General features: G+C 51.1%; 1 protein-coding gene across 5 annotated transcripts in view; it reads right to left on the reverse strand.

The window, feature by feature from the left end:
* The window catches only part of JAKMIP1 (janus kinase and microtubule interacting protein 1), a 174,120-nt gene extending 157,362 nt beyond the window's left edge, over positions 1-16,758 (reverse strand). For 3 of the 5 annotated variants that reach the window (XM_035294106.3, XM_078367545.1, XM_054253498.2), the window contains exon 1: positions 10,414-10,448. The gene's annotated coding sequence lies outside the window, so the exon portion shown is untranslated. Of the gene's footprint in view, positions 1-10,413; positions 10,449-16,455 lie in introns of those variants that run through there. The other 2 variants (XM_035294105.3, XM_035294107.3) reach the window with 1 other exon arrangement.
* Positions 16,759-16,884: the final 126 nt, after the last annotated feature.

Consider the following 16,884-nt stretch of genomic DNA (forward strand, 5'->3'; position numbering starts at 1 on the left):
ATAATTTTAAACTACAAACATCACACCAACTTAAAGGGGCTGCAAACCTAATATTCACCCTGACAGGCCTCAGAGCAGGGACCTGGGCTGCCAGGTGAACACTCAGCTTTGTGCAGAGTTTGGGGTACAGCCTCTCCTGTCATCTCCAGTGAAATGCGCTCTGAGAACACAAGGCAAGTCACTCCCAAAAACGGAATCACAAATGCGGTATGCAAATCGTCACGACAGAATATTTTCACAACCACAACAAATACTCAGGATGTCACAGCTGTTCAGACTGCAACTGTCACTGCACACTTTTCTTTTGAAAGTTCATCAGAGCAACCCCACTGTCCTCGTCGACCCTGTAACTAGTGAATGCTGTCAGTTTAAAGGCCTAAGGTAAATGTGAGAATAAACCATCCCTTCTCTTGTATATTGCAGCAGGGTGGTTTAGCTATCAAAACTTTTGTTTTTGCAACTTAATTTTGCAGATGGGAAGACAAACCCACAGAGAAGTGAGGATATCACACTGTTCTGTGAGTATCATCCCTTCTCAATAGGCAGAAACCAGGTGCCCAGCACACGGCAGACGCTCCTGCTCCCAGGCACCACAGCCAGGAAGGGGGCAGGACTTGAACCAGGCCTCCCCACTCCAAGCCCACTGCTGGTTTTCAGACTCTGCCGCCTTCCCTCCTTTCCTAGAAATGATAATACAGCCCACACTCAGCTTCACAAGGAGAGAGGGTGCAAGGAGAGTGCAGTAAAAGAGCCAAGGCGCCTTCCCCTTCCTCAAGAAAATACTCAAAGCCGAGCACACCCTTCACTCTAAGCACCAGTGTGGGATGTGTGTTTATATGGACGGAAGAGCTGCCGTCTGCACTCTAGGAAACAAGGGTCCCCTTTGCTCACCTGTAGATTCAGCAAGAGAGCAGGAGTGATTGTGCCTATTGAAGGAAGCAACCAATTTTCAACTATTTTAGAAATGGCCAAACAGAATAACTAGAGGGTAAGAGGGGTGATAATTAATACTGAGTGTCAACTAGCTGGGACTGAAGGATACAAAGTGTTGATCCCGGGTGTGTCTGTGAGGCTGTTGCCAAAGGAGATGAACATTTGAGTCAGTGGAGGGGAGAGGAAGACTTACCCTCGATCTGGGTGGGCAGCATCTCATCAGCTGCCAGCGCAGCTAGGATAAAGCAGGCAGAGTAAGGTGGAAGCAATGCCTTGCCAAGTCTTCTGGCCTCCATCTTTCTCCCGTATTGGATGCTTCCTGCCCTTGAATATTGGACTCCAAGTTCTTCAGCTTTTAAGCTTTTGGACCTATACCAGTGGTTTGCCAGGGGCTCTTAGGCCCTGGGCCACTGACTGACGGCTGCACTGTCGGCTTCCCCACTTTTGATGCTTTGGGACTCGGACTGGCTTTCTTGCTCTTGGGCTTGCAGACAGCCTATTGTGGGACTTCTCCTTGTGATCGTGTAAGTCAATTCTCCTAATAAACTTCCTTTCAAATATATATATTCCATATACATATCCTATTACTTTTGTCCCGTTAGGGAACCCTGACTAATACAAGTGGGAACCAGCCCAGTCTGCCCTGGTTCTCAAACTAGAGAGTGTATCGGAATTGCTCCGAGGGCTCTTTAAAAGCGAGACCCCAGCTGCAGAGTCCCAGGAGACCAGGATGGGGCCAGAGGACATGTGGTTCTGAGCTGCTCCCAGGTGAGGCTGCTGCTGGCCTGGGAACTCATTTTGAGAACCACATCTCTGATCTGTTCACTACAAACCCTCCTGATAAGGCTCATTAAGGTGTTCTAGGCAATACCTTTAACAGCCCACAGCCAAGTTTTCTATCTAAACTATTAAAACTACATTGAGAAAATATCTATAGACTACAATTAAATGTGAGACTGGTTCAGACTGGACATTTTTTTTAATTACCTCAGCGTGGAGGTCAATTCCCAATTGTGCTAGACAATAAGAGGAGAAAAGGGGCGCTCCATTCAGTAATGGAGATAAAAGTGGACACAGCCAGACACCCAACACAGTGGCTGGTTGGGGCCACAGGAAGGAGAACGAATAAAGTGTGGTGAGAATTACACAAGTCCCAAGCAGGGAAAGCTCCCAGCTGGGGCGAGGGGAATGGAGGAACAGCAGACAAGGCTTCGTGGAGCTGGCCAGGGGCATGTCAGGTGCATGGGCAGGATGCGGACTGGGAGGCACAGCAGGGTGGGGAAGTTCCAGGAACAGGCATTGCAGGAAAGTGGGATGGTGAGCAAGAGCATGGAAGTTGGAAAAGGAGGTGGGGAGAGTCAGGGAAGTAGCCAAGTAGTCAATTAGAAAAGAGAAGTGAAGGGGCAAGCAGGAGTGATGGAGGATGAGACAGGAAGGGAAAAGTGGGGGCCTCCAGTGTCTGACTGGCAAGAACTGAACATCAGCCACAGGCCAGGCACTGCTTGATGCTACTGACTTCTAAGTTCATTGCACTGTAGTCACAGAATATGCTTTGGTTTTTAGTTTCTTGTTTTCTTTCCTTCTAATTTTACTGAGGCTGTATTAGGGCCTAGCATATGGTCTATCCTGGAGAATGATTCATGGGCACTAAAGAAGAATACTTATCCTCAGGCCGTTTGTCAAGCATTCTAGAGGGTTCCATCAGGTCTAATGGTGGACCCGTGTTGTTCAAGTTCCCTGCTTCCCTGTTGATCCCTGTAGAGTTGTTCTACCCATTGTTGAAAGTGGGTGTTGACATATCCATTTTAATTTATTAATATTATTGTTAAATTATCTATTTCTCCCTTCATTTCTGTCATATTTTTTGTTTGTTTGCTGGTTTGTTTGAGACAATCGCTCACTCTGTTGCCCAAGCTAGAGTGCAGCCTCAACCTCCCCAGGCTCAGGTGATCCTCTGACCTCAGCCTCCTAAGTAGCTGGGACTATGGGCACACAACACCATGCCTGGCTAATTTTGTATTGTTTTGTAGAGACAGAGTTTCGTCATGTTGCCAGGCTGGTCTCAAACTCCTGAGCTCAAGCAATCTGCCCGCCTCAGCCTCCCAAAATGCTGGGATTTCAGGCATGAGCCACCACATCAAGCCCATTTCTGTCAGTTTTTGCTTCATATATTTTGGCATTCTGTTGTTAGGTGCAAACACGGAATGACATATAATTGTTTATAATTGTTACATATTCCCGATGTATTGAACTTCTTTTCATTATAAAATGTTGCTCTTTATCGCTAGTAACTTTTTTTAACTCATTTTGTCTAATATCAGTATAGCCCCTCAGCTTTCTTATGGTTGCTATTTGCATGCTATATCTTCTCTCATCCTTTCACTTTCAATCTATTTGTATCCTTGAATCTAAAGTGTGTCTCCTACAGATAGTGCTATGATCTGAATGTTTACATCCCCCCCAGAATTCATATATTTCTAGTCATCAGTATAATAGCATTAGGAGGTGAGGTGTTTGGCAAGTGATTAGGTCACGAGGGTGAGCCCTCATAAATGAGATTAGTGCCCTTGTTAAAAAAAAAAAAAAACCCTAGGCAGCTCGCTCACCCCTTCTACCATGTGAAAACACAGCAAGAAGACTGCTATCTATGGGGAGGCAGGCCCTCACCAGACAACGACTCTACCAGTGCCTTGATCTTGGACTTCCCAGCCTCCAGAACTGTGAGAAATGAATTTCTATTGTTTATAAGTTACCCAGTCTAAGGTGTTTTGTTATAGCAGCCTGAAAGGACTAAGACAGCATATATTTGGATCCTATATTTCATCCCTGACAACATCTACCTTTTGATTGGCTTCATTAACCCATTCATCTTTAATAGTATTCACATAGTTGGACATATGTCCTCTGTTTTACTTTTTGTTTTCAATATGCCTCATGTCTTTTTTATCCTTTATTCTTCCATTACTGCTTTCTTTTGTATTACATGAATCAGGCATCATGTTTGCCATATAAGTCAGGAGCAACGCTTTCAAAGAGGTATTTCTTTTAAATTTAGATAGCAAAATTACCTGTCTGACAATTTTAAATTTCTTAAGTGACTACTTTTCAAATCTGTCATGATTTTTTTTTCTTTATAGTTCCAGTAAATGAGAGCCAATCAATTATTTATCCAATAGTCTCTGAACAACATCTGCAAAAATGTCCACTACCAGCTTCCTGAGTTGGAAGAGTGGAAGCCTACAGCTTGACCTTTTTACAAGAAGGCAGAATGGGGTCATGGTATTTTGGAGATCCCCTTTGTGATATGTGGTGACTGGAAGTGTGGAGACAGCTCAGTGCTTCAGACTAAGGTGGGAAGGGATGGTCAGGATTCAGAACAGAGTCCACGATGTGGATGTTTTCAAATGCTGTGGCATTGTTCTCATGGACACCTCTGCTCAGGAGGCTCTGATAAGCAGAGGTCGTTTCAGCACTTGCTACAATAGACAGATAAGACACCATCTCAAAGCATTCAGCCCACACCCCTGCCTAAGAGTGACCTAACACACCCAAACCTCCTTGCCAGTGGACCTCTTAGCATACCCCCAAAGCCCTCTGCTCACTAACAATGGTGAAGGGAAGCTACAACCCAGGAACAAATGAATAGTGAAATTCCAAGTGAACAACAACTTATTAATTTGAGGTACCTGAGGTTTGGGGCAACAGAATCCCTCCCCCATCTTCTGGCTAGAGTAATTCTAATATATAATTTCTAATATCCTATCCAGCTATAAGACTTGCTTGTGTCTTCGGTCTGAAGTGCGTTGCCTTTGTTTTTAACTGACCCTACTGAAAAATCAGAGGCTCTGCAATGCACAGGCCCTCAAAGACTCCGTTCATCCTGAGTGCCTATGGTATTTCCTGGGAGAGATAGATCATGTCAGGAAAGCACCCATCTGCCCAGTGGTTTAAACAGATTAGGCACAATGTGGGGCATCCAGGCCCTTTTAAAATAAGATATCTGGTTGGCAAAAGAACCTTGTCAAGCCCTGAGCCTGGAAGGCTCCAAGACTTGCTGCAGAAACCCAATTACTGCTGGGCATAATGAACTCACTCACCCATCGCCCTGGCCCCACAAAGCAGTCCTGCCAACATCCAGAAAGAAGGTTTGTCTTCCAAAGTGCATTCGGAGGGTACGGATTGTGAGACAGAGAAAAACCAGGCTAATGGAATAAGCAATGTGACCTTCCGGGAACACAAGAACGCGGTTTATTTCTGAAGAACAGCATTCTAACATTTTTCTGCTGCCTTAAACTAAAAGCAGTCTGCACCGTAAGGTAGCGAAATCCCAGTCTGAGGAGGGAAAGGGAAACTGAGTTCTACAGAACGTTCACAAATGTCATCTCTGGACTGATACAACCGTCTGGGGTATTCCCACCCCAAGCATTATGGTATCTGAGGCTCAGACAATTGACTGTCACTAGAGCTGTCTTCTGCAGAGAACAGAGTGATGTTTTGTAAGCACAGGCCGGACCTGATGCAAGCAATCGTGAGAACATACTGTGCTCCTGCTAAGGTCCCTCCCAACACTGACATTATGGGAATCTGAGACTAAAAGCCAAAAATCTATGAACCACCTACTGTGCACCTTGCCCTGGCCAGGATCTGAGAGTCCCAGTGTGAATTGGAAGGCATTCCTACCCTCAGAGAGCCCTCTGTCTAGCAGGGGAGTCAGATAAGTCACTGGTAGCTGCAATACACACTGGCCAGGGCAGAGGGTGGCATGGGGCAGTGAGAGCCCTAGGATTATGCCTGGCCCAGTCTGGAGATGGAGTTTTCTGGAGGGAGGCACATGATGGATCTTAAGCACAAATGGATGGGGCTGGGGGAGGCAAACAGGCAGACCTGTCAAAGGGAACAGCATGTGCAAAGGCCTGGCTCAGTCGAGAGCAACCAGGGACAGTGTTGCTGGACACAGGCTCTGCAGCAGACCCAGCATGAGTGGTAGGCAGGGTAGGCCATGCCACACTGGAAAATCAGGGGAGAAAGGAAGGCCCATTAGTCCATTCCCCTGCCCCGGGCCTATCTTAATCCAGCTCCAATGACTCCATTCACTCAAACCTCATTTGTAGAGTAAGTAAGTGGGTCTCTCTGGGGCCCAAGAAGGATGGAGGGAGCGGCACCTAAGGAGCAGTGATCAGGAGAGAGCTCTGGTTCGGGGGGAAATAATGGGAACTGAATTGGGAGCAGGCCACGGGGGGCTGGAATGCCAGGCTAAATTTACAACATGATGTTATGGGCTGCATATAGATCATGAGATGGTTACTATAGTGAAGCAGATTAACATATCTCTATCTAACATGGTTACACGTTTTTTGTGGCAAGAGCAGCTGAAATCTACTTTAACAAAAATCCCCAATAAATGTAATTGTATTAACAAAGTCCCATGTTGCACTTTTCCTCACTAGACTCGCTCATCCTACACTCTTTGCATAGGTGAACAGCACCCTTAGGAGTCGCCAGAGCTAGGCTGAACCAACCACTGCAATTTCTACCTGTGAAAGCTCAGATAAGTCACTCATTTCCTAGCAAGGAGATGGTGGAGGTCCAAGGAGAGGGCTGGGGAGAAAGTTCTGCTGCCATCCTCCACAATCGCCTGGGGCAATTACTGATTATTTGTGGCCACACCCTGCCTCCCACCCCCAACCCCAGCAGGCAGCACAATGCCAGGCTGCAGGTGTGCACAAGGAAAATGAGGATGACCGTGTTAGCCAACCCCTGCAAATCTCAGGACAAAGGTATCCCCAGGCATCTCTCCACGTGGAGCAAGCATACACACCCAGTGACAGAGACAGGGTGATACCCTAGGACACCGGAGCTCCCAGGGTGATGTGACATATCTCCCTTGTGGCTTCTGGCTGGGTCGGGAACTCAGCTCTTAGCCCCCTCCTAGGCCTGAGAGAAAGCAAGGGAGATGGGGTTCAGAGCAGAGGAGGTACATCAAACAAGAGGGCAGGCAGCCTACACCACATCCTGAGAATCAACCGCCCTCAGCAGGCAGAGCCAGCGTGGGGCAGTTCCGGGATGGGGATACACAGAAGCTTCGCCCACACTGCGGGATGCAGGGACTGCAGAAAATGAACATGAGGCTGCAAACTCTTAAATCTTGGTGCAATGAATATTGCAAAAGGCTGACACAGGCTAGAGCAACTGAGTGGCAGAGAGGCAATAGTGGCCTGACACTCCTGGGCCAAGCCAAAGTCATGGGCTTGGCTGCCAGTGAGTGAGAGCCTACCGCGCTTCAGGATCCAGACAGCTCCATCCCTGCGCTCCTTACCAGGCCTTCCCGAGGGCTCACAACCAGAGATGCAGCTCCCACCACCAGTGTGACTGTCCCCTGCTTCAACCTCTGTATTTCAACTGCAGAGGATGTGGGTCTTCCCTTCCCCAGAACATCAGCTGCTGTGGGCAGAGACTTTGCCACCCCTTGTCCTCAGGGGCCCCAGATCCTAGCAGGGCACAAAGTGGCCCTCAAAGGTGCATTGTCATTGTTTGTCATCAGGCTGAGCTTCTTGTTTACAGAGGAGGAAACTGAAGCACAAAAACCATTTCATCAACGTGCCTGAGGTCACAGACCTCATAGAAGGCAGAGCTGGGGCTGAGCCCCACAGACCTGAGTCTGGACCCTGCCCTCTGGCACTTACAGCTGCAGTAGCAAGGCCCAGAGGAATACAAAAGTGCATGCCACGTGTAATTTCACACTTTTAGTAGCCACATTTTAGAAAGTAAAAAGAAGGTGAAATTAACAATCCATTTCATTTAGCCCAATATATACAAAATAGCATCATTTCAAAGTGTAATTCATGTTAAAATTGTTATAAGGATTGTGTACATTCTGTTTTTTTCATGTTTTCAAGCCCAGGGGTGTTCTTTTTGTTTTTGTTTTTGTTTTTGTTTTTGTTTTGTTTTGAGATGGAGTATTGCTCGTCACCCAGGCTGGAGCACAATGGCAGGATCTCAGCTCACTACAACCTCCACTTTCCGGGTTCAAGCAATTCTGCTGCCTCAGCCTCCCTAGCTGGAATTATAGGCACCTGCCACCACACCCAGCCAATTTTTGTATATTGAGTAGAGACGGGGTTTCGCCATGTTGGCCAGGCTGGTCTCGAACTCCTGACCTCAGGTGATCTACCCGCCTCAGCCTCCCAAAGTGGTGGGATTATAGGGATGAGCCCCCACACCCAGCCAGGGTGTATTTTTCACTCACAGTCCATGTCAATCCACAGGAGCCACACTGCAGTGCTCAATAGCCCCTAACGGCGGTTGGCTACTGGAATGGGACAGCTTGGCTCCAGGAGGTCTCCTGGTGATGTCAGGACAAGCACATGAGTCACCTGGCATTAGGAAACTCATTCACAATCACGATGACCATGACTTCCCCGAGTAACACCAGCAGCAGCACTGGCTGACAAACACCCACTGCGCACAGACACCACTGAGCCTGTTCTGGTTTTGGTCAGCATCCAAAACCAACCCCAAGAGATCGGGACGGTCTCTTTATTTCACAAAAGAAGGAAGTGACGCTCGGAAAGATGAAGGAAGGGGCACTCGATCACAGAGCTAGTAGGGTGGAGTTGGGAAATCAAGTCAAAAGCAGTGATTACTTATTGAACACCTGCTCTGTGCCAATGCTTGGGCTGCCAGAGGAGAGGAAACCTCACAGGCAGTGTTCCTGCCCTCATAGTGCTTGACTCTAGCTTCTGGGGAGGGGGAATGAGAATAAAATCATTTCAGATCATGATGGTTCTCAAAAGCAAACAGGGTACTGATGAGGACCGGGGGCACAGCTGCTATCTGGGACAGTCAGAGAAGACCTCCACTAGGAGGAGAAATTTAGGCTGAGATATTGTGATGATTAATATTGAGTGTCAACTTGATTGAACTGAAGGATGCAAAGTATTGATCCTGGGTGTGTCTGAAGGATGCTGCCCAAGGAGATGAACATTTGAGTCAGGGGGCTTCGAGAGGCAGACCACCCTCAGTCTGGGTGGGCACCGTCTCCTCAGCTGCCAGTGTCGCTAGAATAAAGCAGGCAGAGGGAGATGGGAGAGCAGACTTGCCGAGTCTTCCAGCCTCATCTTTCTCCCGTGCTGGATGCTTCCTGCCCTCAAACATCGAACTCCAAGTTCTTCAGCTTTTGGACTCTTGGACCTACACCAGTGGCTTGCCAGGGGCTCTCAGGCCTTTGGCCACAAGCTGAAGACTGTGCTGTTGGCTTCCATACTTTTGAGGTTTTGGGACTCAGACTGGTCCGCCACTGGTTTCCTTCATCCTCAACTTGCAGACGGCCTATCATGGGACTTCACCTGTGATTGGTGAGTCAATTCTTAATAAACTCCCTTTCACAGACATATATATCCGATTAGTTCTGTCCCTCTAGAGAACCCTGACTAATACAGACAGGAGGGAGGAAAAGAAGCCAGTGTGGGCCAGGGCAGGGGAAGAACATTCCAGGCAGCAAGCAGCTCACACAAGCGCTCTGGGAAGCAAGAATCCAGGATGTTCCAGCAGCCAAAGGAAAGGTGGCCAGGGCTCCCTGCACTGTGCCAGCTGCCTCTCTGGGGTACTCGGCCGGTTCCTACTTCATCCCTCCTGCCTCGGGGCACTCCCATACTCTTGCTTGGAAAATGAGGAGCTGACAAACCATTCTGTAGGTTTCAAGGACAAGTCAAGGCTGGGAGCCCCCAGCACAGGACTGATCATGAGGGGCTGAACTGACATATTAGTGAGCAGGGAGGAGAGACAGGAAGAGCCTGCAGAACAGGACCCGGGCAGCCAAAGCGCTGGGAAGAAAATGTTAACACCCTGAGCACTGCTTCCAACACCAGCCACAAAGGTGAGAACAACCTAAATGTCCATCCACAAATGAATGGACAACTGTGTTACACACAGACCATGGAATACTACTCAGCCATAAAAAGGAAGCACTGACGATTGCTACAACATGGGTGAACCTTGAAAATATCAGGCTAAGTGAAAGAAGCCAGAGACAAAAAGCCACATGCAATCTGGTTCTACTATGAAATATCCAGAATAGGCAAATCCAAGGAGACTGAGAGCAGATGAATGGCTGCCGGGGCAGAGGAGAGGGGAATTGAGGAGTGACTGCTGTGGGCACAGGGTTTTCTTCGGGAGTGACGAAAATGTTTTGTGACTAGATAGAGGTGACAGTTGCACAACACTGTGAATTTCCTAAATGCCACTGATTTGTATAATTTAAAATGGTTAATTTAGTGTCATTGAATTTCATCTCAATATTTTTTTAAGAAAAAGAAGGGGAAAAAGAATTGCTTCCATGGAAGACACAGGTTATGATCTCATTCAATACAATCTCAGGTCGGAACATGCAGAGGGGTGACCAGTCACCAGATGCAACAGGATAGAGAAGGAGAAGACAGGACGCAGAAGCCTAAGGGTAAAAAGAAGCGGAAAGCTACTTACCAGCTCGCTCCTTGCCTCCACTGCCAACCTCTCACAGTCCTCACAGGAAGGACACCCCGTAGTGATGCTTCCCACCCCCTGATACCTCCCAGCCCTGAGGAGGGACCAGGGGCCAGTCCAGGCTCCTGACTCAAAATGCAGCCAAGGGAGAAGCGCAGAGGCCAGCACACCGAGCCAATGCTTCCCTCTGACCTAGCAGGCACAAGGGCATTTCTACCACAATGAACACCCGCTGGCAGTCCCTGGCTGGTGCACACAGAACCTCTTTCATTCCTTAAAGTGGCCCTTCAGCCACTCTAAGCCACAGGGGAGACAGGAGAGCAGACGGCCTGTACCCGGGTCCTCCCAGGCCAGTTGGAAGTTTTAGGATGTGCAGTGGGTCCTGAGGATGCTTGCAGGGTCTGGAAAGGATAAAGGGGCCACCTCAGACCACACAGAGAGGAATGGGCTGACCTAACACAAGGGGGTGGTGGTGTCCAATGAAGGGACCAGGCATGGCATCTGCTGTCCACCGGATGATGCTAGACTAACCCTTTCACCTCTGTTCTCTGGTCTCATCCTCACAACTGAGGGATGTGCAGGGGTGATCCCCATTTCCCAATTGGGGTGATCCCCATTTCCCTAATGAGGAACCTGAGTTGCAGAGGGTTCAGGGGGCTGCAGATGATGGCACAAGATTAGGTGGTAAATGGCAGAGCTGGTGCTCAAACCCAAGGCTGATGTCAAAGCCTCCTCTGCTAAATTACGATGCCTCTATCATTTGTTTTATTCCACAAAACTCCCCCAAGACAGCACAGGGCATCAGTGAAGAATGTGGGCTGCAGGTAAGGATGATAGAGAGTTCTACAGGTGAACGGTGGCACTGGCTGCTCAACAATGTGGATGTACTTCACGCCACTGAACTGCATACTTAGAAGTGGTTAATATGGCCAGCATGGTGGCTCATGCCTATAAACCCAGCTCTTTAGGAGGCCAAGGCAGGCTGATCACCTGAGTTTGGGAGTTCGAGACCAGCCTGACCAACATGGAGAAACCCCATGTCTGCTGAAAATACAAAAGTAGTCAGATGTGGTGGCGCATGCCTGTAATCGAGCTACTTGGGAGGCTGGGGCAGGAGAATCACTTGAACCTGGGAGGCGGGGGTTGTGGTGAGCCGAGATTGAGCCATTGCACTCCAGCCTGGGCAACAAGAGGGAAATTCCATCTCAAAAAAAAAATGGTTAATATATGAACCATGATTAAATACTTTGATACATTTAATAGAGCTACCATGACAAAAAATATTTTGAAAAATGATCCGGTGCTAGGCCATCAAGAAATTGTCAACAGATTTTTGAAAATAGATGTCACACATACCACATCCTCTGAACATGGTAAAATTAAATTAGAAGCTAATATAGATCTGAATCTCCATGCCCCTGTCCCCTCCCCACCAAAAAGAATGTGGACTTATTGGCTTCAAATCCCTGCTCTGGAACATACTGGCTTTGTGATCCGTGGTGAGCTTCAGAGCGTCTCTGTGCCCCTCTATAAAATAGAAATGCAGGTGCGTGCATCCCTCTGGGACTGAATGGGTTCAGTCAGACCGGGAACAGCACAGACCAGCGGGAGGCAAATTCCTCCTGGAAAAGGCCAGAGAGTAAATGTCTTTGGCTTCATAGATGTCTCCAGCTGCTCAGTTCTGCCAGTCTGGCACAAATGCAGCCACAGACTATACATACACAAATGGGTGTGGCTGTGTTCTAATACAATTTTATTTACAAAAGCCCCTGGCATAGATCCTGGCACTTGCTAAATGCTATTCACACGTTAACGGTGATAATGAAGAAAAATGGCATTTCTATCAATTCACCTCTGCAGACTTATGAAAGGCATAATTCTTCTTGTTGCAGTTCTGAAATCCAATACTAATATCAAAGGCAGGAGGAAGGACCCCCCCCCCGACTGGGGAGCGGCCCCTCCCACACTGTGAGATGCCCCTGGGTGCTTTCACCCCAGGCCTTCTCCTCTAATTTCCCGTATGAGGTTAGTGCAAAAGTAATGGCAAAGACCGTGACTATTTTTGCACCAACCTAATATTTACCTCCGTGGCCACTCCTTACAATCACTTCTGCTTCCTGTCTTCTACAGGAGGGGTTTCTAACCCAGCCCTTCACAGCATGAGGCCCCCAGCGCTCCTTCCCTGTCCCTGCCCCTCCCTGCTGACCACAGCCCCTGCACTGTCCCCCAGCCTCAGAAAAGCATGAGCAAAGAAAATACTTTCTGAAGGCATCCAGGGAGAGAGTCAAGATGCTGTGGTCCCACCAGCGGCCAGCCCTGGGATCACTGTCTGAGCCTCCGCTTACAGCAACACCAGTGGCCACTACAGACATGACAGTGGCGTGCTTCCATTAAAAGTACTGAGAAGGGGCCAGGTGAGGTGGCTCACGCCTGTAATTGCAGCACTTTGGGAGGCTGAGCCGGGCCAATCACCTGAGATCAGGAGTTAGAAACCAGCCTGGTCAACATGGTAAAACCCCGTCTCCATTAAAAATACAGAAAAATTAACTGGGCATGGTGGTGGATGCCTGTGATCCCAGCTAGCTGGGAGGCTGAGGCAGGAGAATTGCTTGAACCTGGGAGGTGGAGGTTGCAGTGAGCCAAGATCATGCCATTGCGCTCCAGCCTGGGCAACAAGAAAGAAATTCTGTCTCAAAAAAAAAGCACTGAGAAGACTTTCTGATTTATTTCTCATGCCAGTCCTATTGGAAGGTCATTTTTCCATTTCAGAGGTCAGTGTGTTCCGTGGGGCGACATCTGAGGTCCAGAGTCAGGGAGCCCCACTGCTGAGTCCCTCAGTGTCCCAAGACTCGACTCCCTGTCCAGTGTTCATGTAGACCTCACCCTGTGTGGTTCCATGCAGCTAAGATGAGGTAACCTGAGGCAGCAGTGAGAGGTTAAGTGATGACATTTCCTTATGTGGCTCTCTTTTCCCTTATCCAGAAAAAGGAAGTGAACATAGAGGCACAGTGTGACTTGTCCAATATCACACTGTCACTACCATGGGAGCTGGTCCTCAACACAGTTCCACTGACCAAGGCTTGTCACTCATACTGCTTAGCCCCCCAACAACAGTGGCCACTGCTCTGATCATTAGTTTCATTGTTAGCTAAAGAAGGACCCCAAATATGGGTGTGGAAGTTTGCTCTCACAAAGCTAAAGGAATAAACATTCTCCTGGCTTCTTCACCATCATCACCCTCATAAAGGTGCTACCTTTGCCCAGGGCCACACCTCTGATCCCCACACCAACCTAGCCGAGGAGTTCCCACTTCCCCTTTTATGCAGGAAACGGAGGCTCAGAGAGATTAATCCTCTTGCCCAAGATCATACCATGATGAGGGATAAAGTACAGGCGAGTCCAACTTCAGAAGCCCTGCAGGTCGATCCCACTGCCACTGTGGGGAAGGAGTGACCCAGGAGAACTGGGGCATACTGCAGTCATCCTCAGTCCCCCCAAGGGAGGCCCCCATTTAGTTAGAAAGCCCAGCCGAGAGGCACTTGCCCCATCACAGTTAAGTGAGGCAGGGCCTGAGTGGGAACCCCGGCAGTCTGGCTCTGAGCCCTAAGAGAGGCAAGGTCCACCCTTGAGGAGTTCAACAGAGCCACAGCCTGCAGTGGCCATCGCTGATGGCTTATGCATTAGAACTTGTTCCCTCTGCCACTTGTCCCACAGCCCAATCCACCTTACACACCAAGAGAGTAGGGCCACGGTCCTGCCACTTCCTCGTGCAGCCTTCCTGGCCAGGTGAAGGGGAGCCTGTCCCCCTCTCTCCCTGCACACGGCCCTCTGACAGCACGGACAGTGTCCATGTAGTCACCTCTCCAGGACAACAGAGCCCCCACCAAAGTGGGCCCACCTCTCAGGCCACCACCCTGTGGCCCATGTCCCCAGTCTCTGGGCAAGATCGGCTTAAGGAAAAGCTACACAAATAATCGCCCTGTATGTGTATAAAAAGTTCCAAGAGATCCACACAATCTTTCCAGCAGAGTCTGGGAAAACCACGATGATGGAACCTGAGAGCTGGGCTTTGTCATGAATCGTTCTCCAGATACACAAGGGAGGGGACATTTTTTTAGAGGAAAAAAAAGCACATGGGGAAAAAACCTAAGTGTGAAAACCTGACTACACAACACAGAGGCAGCAGGTCTGGCTGAAACATCCTCGTGGAGAGAGGGGAGAGATGACCCAGGGAAGCCAGGATTTGAGGAACTCATAAGGTCGTCGGAGCAGTGGGAGCCATGGGTGGTTTGTGAAGGAGGAAAATGGCAATCATCTCATTCATTGGTTCCACACTGTGATCCTTTGGGGGCTGCTTACTGTAAAGACTCCAGGTAAGAATTACCCCAGACTCTGAAGCGGGGAAGTTCAGCATTACAGACCCATACACGTTTCAACAACAACAAAAATCTTGCAACAAGCCACAAGCCTCCGTCACAACATCAGTCTCTGCAGAGCCCAAAGGTCTTGAGGTGGGTAGCAATGCCCCGCTAGGAAAGGATCCTAACCCCCCACGTCCCGGCTCCATCCGCGAATGTGTCCCTCCGTCTTGCCCATCCCAGCTAGTGAAGCCAACTCCCGCCAGCCCAGGGAGCCAGAGGAAGGGCCAGCTCCTCCCATGGCCTCGCCCTCCACACCAGCGGGTTGCTCTGACTTACAGGGAATGGCCCCGCTATGCCCAACATTCACTGTGGGTGGAGCCCTGGGAGAGGGGCTGAGGCTGCCCCTGCCCTCTCCACCTCCTCCTCTGCTCTGGGAGGCAGAGGCCATCAAATGGTAATAGTATCCTGGGACAGCTCCACCGCCCAGGCAAGCTCAGGATGGGCAGGGGGATCTCCCTGACCTTAGTCTACAAGGAGCTGTCCAGATGAAGGAAGGGCGTTCCCGGAGAAAGTACAGCACGGGCAAAGGCCAAGGACAGTATGCCTGCGAGTGTGTACAGATGGGGTGGGCGGCGGAGGAGGGCTGGCGGTTAGATACAGTATTGCTGGAGCTCAGAGAGCCGGGCAGAGGCTGGCGGAGAGCCTAGGCTGGCCCAGCCTCCAGGTGACGGGCGGGTTGGGGTGTGTGGGGAGCAGGGTGCTTCTAAGGCAAAAAGAAGCTCCAGCCTCGTAAGCAGCCTCCATCCGGGCTGCCAAGGCCGGATCCTCCGGAGCCCACAGCAGTGAGGATGGAGCAATGGACCGAGGGGCTGGGGGCGAGGCCGCCGCGCACTGATTGACGCAGGTCAGCGAGGTTGCTAGCCTGGACGCAGGGCGCTGGGCAAGGTGTCTGGCACTACAGGAGTCAATCCTTGCGCGCCATCTCCGGAGGCCAGTGCGCCCAGGGCGCGCAGGCCCGGTAGGAGGGTGGGTGCCAGCCTTTCTTTCCAGCCTCCTCCCCGGCGCCCACGAGGGCGGAGCAGCGCGAGGGTGTGCGTGGCAGGGGCCGCGGTGGCGTGTGCCGTGCGTGGGGTGGGGTGCGGGCTGGGCGACCTCACCCTCGGGCTCCCCGCCGCCACCAGGGCGCGGTCCCCAGCTCCATCTTTGCCACCTGGGCGGGGATCTGGGGGACAGCGACCTACCCTACGGAGGGGACCGGCCGGCCACGCCCCCCGCGCCACTACCGCAGGCACCGGGTGGGTCCCCCCTCCCGCTCCTTGGCTTGGGGGCGAAATCCGGAAAGAAGTGAAAATAGGGGTGGCGTGAAGGAGACACGGGGGCTGGGGGCGGGGCCGGGTGGGGGTGTTGGGGGAAGCGATGCAGCGGCTGGGAGATTTTGCAGGGGGCTCTGAAGAGGAGTGGGGGATGGGTAAGGAAGGGTGGGGGGCCACTGGGGTGGGATGCAAGAGGGGAAGGGGATCCGGAGGGGGCACGACGGCCAGAGGAGAGGGAGGTGGGCGATGGGGCGGGGCGGCACCGGTCACCGCGTCCCTCGCCGCCGGGTCCGCCCCTCGGTCGCGGGGTCCACGGGTTCCCTCTGGCAGGCGCGCGGCCCCCCCGCCCCAGGCGCACCTGTACCCACCTGCTCGGCGCTCAGGCCCGAGCCGGGCAGCAGCAGCGGGCGCAGCGAGCGCAGCCCCGCGCCGCATCCTTCGGCCGCCCCCTCCCCGCTGCGAGCTTACGCCGCTGTCGCCGCCGCCACCGCCTCAAAAAGGACAAAACGGAACAGAAAATAAACGCATGCACAAAAAAAAAAAAAATCGTAAAAAGCAATTGAGGAGGATGGCAGTCGCGCGCGCGGCTCGGCGAGGCGGGAATCGAGAGGCCGCGGCGCTGGTGGCCGCGCTCGGGGCAGGCGGCCGGCGCGTGCCGCACGCGGGTGGCTGCGGCTCCCTCGGCAGCCGGCGCCCGGCTCCGGCACGGCCCCGCCCCTCCCCGGGGAGCCCCTCTGATTGGTCTGTCTTCCCGCCAGTCAGGCAGGAGGGTGCGGCACGCGGCACCTGCCCCGCCC

The sequence above is a fragment of the Callithrix jacchus genome, chromosome 3 (genome assembly GCF_049354715.1).
Source record: "Callithrix jacchus isolate 240 chromosome 3, calJac240_pri, whole genome shotgun sequence".
NCBI classification, from domain to species: Eukaryota; Metazoa; Chordata; class Mammalia; order Primates; family Cebidae; genus Callithrix; species Callithrix jacchus.